The sequence below is a fragment of the Etheostoma spectabile genome, chromosome 10 (genome assembly GCF_008692095.1).
Source record: "Etheostoma spectabile isolate EspeVRDwgs_2016 chromosome 10, UIUC_Espe_1.0, whole genome shotgun sequence".
Taxonomy (NCBI): domain Eukaryota; kingdom Metazoa; phylum Chordata; class Actinopteri; order Perciformes; family Percidae; genus Etheostoma; species Etheostoma spectabile.
In genome coordinates, this window is record NC_045742.1 from 17,567,194 (window position 1) to 17,574,742 (window position 7,549).

Sequence of the window (7,549 nt, forward strand, 5' to 3'; positions counted from 1 at the left end):
CCCTGATCTTGGAGGTTTACCTCCATCAACTGCTGTAACCAGTAGTGTGTGTTTGTCCGTTTGTTCTCTGTCTAACGATTTCTTCAGCACTAAAAACGGTATCTTACCCGCATCGCTTTGACGGATATTTACCTCAAAATGCTCATTTGCTGTCAAAGTGTATGTACGAATAGAGTTAATTCCAGCATCGGGGTCACGAGCAGTGTGCAGTTGAAATCTCCTTCCTGGTAGTGTGTGCTCAGCTATTTCAAAGTTCTGTTCTTTTTTCAGGGAAACTAGGAGAGTGATCATTACATCAGTAATTTCTACAATTAGTAGTGTATTTCCAACGGGGTCCAACAAGGATTTTAAGCTCCATTAGACATGCACCGCTGCCCTGACAGAGCTCCTCTCTGTCAATATGCTGGTGGACGTACAATGCCCCATTATCCTGGTTTACTTCAAAAATAGCGTCCTTACTTCCAGACACAACACGGAACCGTCGAGGAATCAAAGAGGTGATGTCAAGGCCAAGATCCTTTGCAACATTTCCAACAACAGTTCTTCTTGTACCTCCTCTGGATAGAGTATCTTATCTGGAGCCAAAGCCTGTTTATCGACCAGCAGCAGTAGAGCCAAATAAAAAGCAAACCAGGAGCAGTCCTTTGTCCGAGTTTTTGTATCGATCCCCATCGTTATCCAGCAACACATACTCATACAGGAGTCGGTTACTTCGACAAACAGTTATTTATGTCCAACACGCTGAATATCGCATATTAACAAAATCCTAAGCTTGATTTCATCGGCTGGTGTGCTTGATCGGAACACCTTACTTGCTCTATTCAGCAGGAAACAAAAGCCTTGGAAGGGGAGGGACAAAGTCGTTTATGTTTTCCCGATGTAATAGTGACACCAAGAGGTAATTTCTAAGAACAAACTTTACTACATATTACATACCTCATATGCAACGTTTGAAGTGATGAATTATCTTTGGATGCAATGCACATACTAGAAGGCTTATCCGTTCACATTAAATCATAGCATGTATTGTGTTTCTTTAACATAGCAATAATATTTGACATGGTCTTACATTTCAGCACCATTGACAGCAAACGTGGATAGTAGTCGCCCAGCTTTTCCCTTTAATATCAAAAGCAATGCATACTGCCAAACAGCTCCACAGAAACACTGCAACATATTTAGACGTTTCGTTAGAAAACACACGTCTCACATAGTGCCAAATACAGACTATTTTACTATTTTACAGAATATTTACTCTTTTTGGATTGACAACAGGAATATTTCCGTTTCTAAACCATGGACAGCTGCCATAATCATGGGAAAGACTGCCCTCTTTAAAATGTATTAGTTATTTGATGTATTTCAAATTGATTAGTATCCATCATAGTTTTGAGTACCTGAACAAGAGGCACAGACAGTAAGAGTGGAGATCACAGAGTGACTGTTATGGACGGGGCTATTTTGCCACATTAAATATTTTGCTGTACACACTTGCTTTACATCCCTTTCTATGTTATCAAGCACTTTGTATGATAAACAAGAAACAAAGAATATTAACTCAAACAAACCTATTAGAAACAGTACAATAAAGAAACACACATATGTTCACAGTTGGCGTCTTTTATAGGCTGCCAGCGTCTGTTTTATATTAGTATCATATGGAGTACGGAGTACACCGTTGCAAGAAATTCGTGAGCGCTTTTTAAAAAGCCGCTGGCGACTTTTTTCTGCAGCATAGGGTGTCTTTATGATGTAAAAAGTTCAACTTTTCTAAAAATAACGCCAAGCGTTTTTTTTTGACAGCCGACCGATGACAAGCGAAGCATTCAGACCTGTCGTTTGTTCAAAGCACAAACTAAAAAGAGTATGCTTTAAAACATTGCATAAAACTTTGTTTTTAATGTCTTACCTCTCCAGATGTCCCTCTCCTGTCAGGCAGCACTAGTGTATTGGCATGGCTGCCCGGGACTATAGTAGATCCTATACTCATTCTGGGTCCTACTAGCATGTACCGTTTGTCTCCAGATCTGTACTGGATGCTGTGACACAGTGTCCCATCATAATTAGTCTCTTGTAGATATTTAGAAGTATAGTCTGTGGTTTTGGAGCACTGCATTGCAATCAGCACGATGATACTGATGAGAAAAAGTGTTGAAACTGAGCCCAAAGTTATCATCAGGTAAAAAGTCACATTATTCTCCTCCTCATCCTTTGCAGCACTTTTAACATCAGAAGCAGCAAAAGCCTCTTTGGGCTCCCAACTTTGACAACCACAGTAGCTGTTGCTGAGAGGGAAACGTTCCCATTGTCTTTCACCAGTATGACCAGTTTATGCTCAGCCTCGTCTGTCTCTGTGAATGAGCGAAGTGTTCTGATCTGTCCTGTATAGCGGTCCAAACCAAGAGACTGTGGTCAGTAACTTCCTGCAGTGAGAACAGTAACCAGCCGTTATATCCTATATCAGCGTCATAGGCTCTGACTTTAGTCACCAAGTGTCCTGCGTTCACATTGCGGGGAATCTCCTCCACACCTTCAGCAGAACCGTTAGAGCTGACTGGATACAGGATGACTGGAGCGTTGTCGTTCTGATCCAGAATGAACACGTTCACTGTGACGTTGCTGCTTAGTGACGGAGTTCCAGAATCTGTGGCAACAACTTGGAACTGGAACGTTTTCAAATGTTTCAAAGTCGAAACCTTTTAAGTGCTGAAATGGTGCCATCGGCTTCATTTATATTCAAAAAGGAAGTTACAGTAGGCCCTGGAATCTTCCGGTGAGTGAATATGTGACTTTCGCATTTTCGCCTCCATCAGCATCTCCCGCGCTCACTGAAAATATTGAAATTCCAGCCTTGTTGTTTTCAGGCACATAAAAAGTATATGGGCTTTCAGTGAACACAGGACTATTGTCATTAACATCTAGCACATCTACCTGTATTACCTTCGTAGATGACTGGGCGGGGCTCCCTAAATCCTTAGCCGTTATTGTAATATTATATATATGCATGGTTTCCTTATCTAGATAGTCCTTCGTGACCAAAGAGTATGACTGTCCGTCCGGGGATGGTTTTAACTCAAAAGGTAATTGGCCAGGCACACTGCAGACCACCTGTCCAGTTCACACCTGAGTCAAGGTCCGTCACATCCATCAACGCCACCACTGTGCCAGGAGGTGCGTCCTCTGGAATGCGACTTGATAGTGATGTGATGTCTATGTCGGGTTTATTATCGTTCACGTCTTCCACTTTAACAACCACGTTGCAGTGTGTGGAGAGAGACACAGCACCTTTGTCCGCAGCCAGTACCTTAATTTCATAGACTTGCTTTTCCTCGTAATCAAGGCCCCCTTTTACTGTCAGTGTGCCGGTGTTGTTATTTAAATCAAATGGTTCAGATGAGAGTCTTCTAAGTTTACTCCGTAAAGAATATTCAATCAAACTGTTCATCCCCTCATCTGAGTCAGATGCATTTACTGTCAGCAGAAATGTCCCTGCAGGTGCGTTTTCCTTTATTGTTACTGTGTATTTCGGTTTATCACACACTGGTGAGTTGTCATTTACATCAGACACAATGACAGTGATATTAATAGTAGAAGATTTTGAAGGTTTACCTCCATCATTAGCTGTTAAGAGTAACCAGTGTTGAGTGGTGTGTTCTCTATCCAAAGGGCGTTGTAAGATGAGAAATGGAACCTTTCCATCCTCCCCAAATTCTTCTGTTTCCAGGCGAAAATACTGGTTATGGTTGAGCTTATATGATTGTAAGGAATTCAAACCAACATCCAAGTCGTGTGCTCCTTCCATTTGAAATCGAGAACCAACTGTGGCGGACTCTAGCACCTCTAATGTGATGCTTTCTTCTGGAAATCTCGGAGAATTGTCGTTTACATCGAGTATTTCAATTATGATTTGGTGCATTTCGAGAGGATTTTCAACAACTGCTTTTAGATTTGTGATGCATGGAGCAGTTTTTACACACAGCTCCTCCCTGTCTATTCTCTCGTTGACCAACAAAACTCCATCTCTCGGATTTACCTTAAACAAATCCTGCTTTGTTCCTGAAACGACACGAAGATTCCTATCCGTCATTCTTCCAATATCTAATCCAAGGTCTTTGGCCACATTTCCAACTGCCGTTCCTAATTTGACTTCTTCCTGAATTGAATATCGTATCTGAGCAGAGATTCCTTTCAAATTAGTCACAATCAGCAGGGCCAGACAAAAAGAAATCCACACATCCAGCCATTGTCCTTTGATGTCCGTTATCTTCATTTCTGTAAAGAAAAAAAACGATCTTAAATCTGTCAACAAAAGTTTTAGTATTCTCTCATGGATGATAAACAATAAAAGGCTGCGGGAACTACCATTCTGAATCAAGGCTGTTAAGTCCGCTCTTTCAACCCGTCTCTTTGGGTCGTTACTAAATGCGCATATAAAAAAGATCCCCCTCACACACAGACACAGTGGTGATACATTTATAGGGTAACAGCACCACCCATTGTCACGTTCACTCTGGTGCGATGACTAAAAGGTTTCTTCCAGTTTAGCCTACAGTGCGTGTGTGGCTTTGCTGAATTTCCTCCCCCACAACTCCATTTAGACAGTATGCAATTACGAGTTGAAGTTATGAAAAAAGTAATTAAAAAAAAAACTGTGTTTAAGGCTGCATTGGTTCCGAAACGTCTGTAATATTATTACAATTATGTTAATTTCTTGTTTTCTTTTCGTTACACGTTGTAGTGCAATGTTCGTTTCCCACAATTAGCCCGTCAATATGGAATGTTGTCACAGTAGATATGCAACCATTATTTATTAAGAAATTAATTACTAAGTTGATTTTTTTTTTTTTTACAGATTTTTCAGGGAATACTATTGGAAACTAAACTGTCAAAATGAAAGTGAACAATTAGAAAATGAATGCACGGGAGCAGGTTTATTGTTTAGATATGTTCTTCTTCTTGAAAGGTATTGTTAACATTTGTAATATAGAACGTTATTTATTCTCTATCGTGGTGGTTCTTATGTAGTAAGCTGTCACATTCACATTCTCCTCTGTGTGGTCTACTTAGCACATCCCCACACTATTTCTTCTGTTGAAGAGGTGAGCAGTGACATCTCATGGATTAAACTTGCAAATGCAGCTGTGATGAACCCATTCTTCTGCTGTACATGGTGGTTCACATGCAGTAGTGCCGTGTGCGCCATGCTGCTGCAGGGTAATATCCCGAATAAATCATGATATATAATATCAATCTCACTACTAGCAGCTAGGAAACAAAGTGACCTACAGAGTAAAACCAAAATCTCCGTACACATGCTACAGTTACGTGTGTCTTCCGAAATTAGGCCAAACGTATACGTGCGCGTGCACGAGCGCTGCCGCATTGTGCAACACCTACTCCCCATTTTTCCTTATGCTGCATCAATGCTACCAGACTGTTTCAGAGCATCTCATTTCCTATTATTATCAGCCCTTGTTAAACAGAGGTAGCGATACTATTTGACAGAGGATGCTCAGATAATGTCTGCATGCTGCGGATGAAGTGGAGGGGGTCATGTAAGAATATTAAATTACAGGCGGCTTCAGAGCTCACTGCGACCTCCAGTGAACAGACAGCACGTTACCATGGCAACGCAGCTCCACTGTCCATGGTGCTGAAAGCAAGCAGTGCGCAGGAAGGAAGGAAGTAGAGGGGGAGGGATGCAGGAGCACTGAATGCTGCAGACAAAGAAAGTGAGCTGTATCCACTGATAACATTTGTAATGAAGGTGGAAATACTTGTGAAAGAAACACATAATGTATTACTCTTAAAATCCCATTTTCCCCTCCAGTATAACTAAAATGATGCATAGAAAATGAGACCCCTGATAAAAATACATGTGGTGGGATGTATGATGCACATGTGATAACCTACTAGTGCCAGCTGGTGGTTGTTCTAGTTCTTTGTTCCACATTGGTGCGTTGTTTTGCATCAGTGTGCTAGTCTGCCAGTGGACCAGGGCAGCAGACAACAGTCAGTGTGACAGTCTCCTCTCACTGTCAAGTGGTGAAATTGAAAAATGTTTCTAATTTTAAGCTTTTTCCTATTTTACTTTGCTCCAAACAAACACAATTGTATCAAAACAATCCCATATAAAACTTTTACTTTTCATTTTAAAATACATTACAAAGACACACACACACATACACAAACACACATATCTGAAATGCTAAAATCTGCTACTGAAATGTTGAAGGATATTAAATCAATTTAGCCCATCATGTGGGCCTGAATTTAACCTCTCCTGCTCACACATGATGTCATCTCTCTGGGGAGATGAGGTCATGTGTGCACACAGACACAGAGACAGACACTCTCATTCCACCCTCATAAAAAATGCTGCTAACATACATTATCTGCAAAAAAAAGTGTTAATATGTAATCTAATCCTTACAATTACATTGTAATAATATGTCTCCATACGTTAACTACACACATTCAGCTATTGAACTTGTAGCCTTAAGCATTATCCGGTAAACCATATTTAGAGCTTCAGTTGAGACATAATGGGGTTCCTTCTTTTCCTCTAAATGTTATGTGTTTCTTTGTAGGATCAAGATGACCATGATGTTCTCACAGATTGTGGCTGTGCTGACTGGAATCAGTAATGACAATCCAGAAGGGGCACTTAGTTTAGCTGGAGCCAGTTTCCACTGCCATCGTACATTCCAGAGGTATTGTCATGGATATCATCAAGTTCCTGACACCTCATGTTTTGACATACAAATTGTGCTCTTGAATTATTTTAAATGTTTTAGAAATGCCTTCATTCAATTAAAGAATGATGCTTGTATTAGAAACAAAAAGCCTAAACTGGACTAGAACCGTTGACCTTCAAATAGTGATCAGCAAGCCTTAGTGACTCTCAATTGGTTGAAAAATGGATATTGATGGATATAAAATAAGAATAAGTAATATATGAATACGTAATTCCTTTTACCAAAAGTGAAGCTATGGAAAGAGAGTATTGCCTCCTGTATTAGCATTTTAAACCGAAAAGCTGGACTTTTTATAGGATACAAACAGTCCTTAAATGTTCAAAGGATGTGTTCTGCTGCACATAAACAAGGACGAACAGGCAAAACATGTTTTGCTAAAGACAGTGGCATGAGCTCTTTTTAATAGTTTAAGGCTTTTGAGGTGACAGTCTTCTAATCATCACTTCCTTACATGCCTGAAAGTGAATCAGAGAAATGAAAACATATTAGAATCTGTATTACATTATCGTGTATCAGGTAACTTTTTTTTAGAAAAGTCAAGGGTTCGTTTGATGTTAAACAACATGCATACAAAGCACAATATTTATGTGAATTACTAGTTATTATTTTTTGGGAGGACAGTGTTCTTCTTCAACAAAAGCACATACAGAATTTTCAGCCTAAGTGTGGTTTGGTGAGAATTGATTATTTTACTAATATATTTATAGAAAGTGAAGATAATAACAGTCTAATTATGCAGAATTTGATATTAAGTTATGAGTTACCTTGCAGATGCTTTGTCATTATCATAC

The 7,549-nt window shown here is 39.9% G+C and overlaps 2 pseudogenes; both read right to left on the bottom strand.

Moving 5' to 3' along the window:
- LOC116697348 (protocadherin alpha-8-like) overlaps positions 1–976 on the bottom strand; it is a 1,317-nt pseudogene extending 341 nt beyond the window's left edge.
- Positions 977–1,897: 921 nt separating this feature from the next.
- LOC116697046 (protocadherin alpha-3-like) lies at positions 1,898–4,405 on the bottom strand (annotated as a pseudogene).
- Between the last annotated feature and the right edge of the window lie 3,144 nt (positions 4,406–7,549).